Raw genomic sequence first — 494 nt, forward strand, 5'->3', positions numbered from 1 at the left:
AGAGTATGTAATATATTTTACTGTATTAGCAAGCTTTTTGGGGAAAACTTCCAATTCCATATTGTATTTTGTGATTATATCATCCATAAAAGGTATAATTCAAATATTTTTATTATCTCATTAAATTGAATTTGTCAACTATATGCAGTTTTTAACATTTCGTTTTAACATTAACTGGCTTAAAGAACAGGTTTTCAAGATTTTATTCTTATTCACATATTTATTGATAGTAATTCAAGTAAAACAAATCTTATAGATTACCTAAGAAGCCTGAATGACTGATTTGATGTCGATTAGTATATTAGTTTATGTTAATTTCTTACTTTAACTTTTAGGAAGGTAGCATCATTTATATTTTTTTTTTTTTTTGATTGAAAAAGGATCTTTATTGAGGTCATCACAAAACTATGTGTTCCATATTTTCAAAAAAGAAAAAGGAGGGAATAGAATAACTTTATCAATCTATTCTCTGACCTTAACAGTTTTCTTTTTTT

The sequence above is a fragment of the Bison bison genome, unplaced genomic scaffold (assembly GCF_000754665.1).
Source record: "Bison bison bison isolate TAMUID 2011002044 unplaced genomic scaffold, Bison_UMD1.0 scf7180017864491, whole genome shotgun sequence".
NCBI lineage: Eukaryota > Metazoa > Chordata > Mammalia > Artiodactyla > Bovidae > Bison > Bison bison.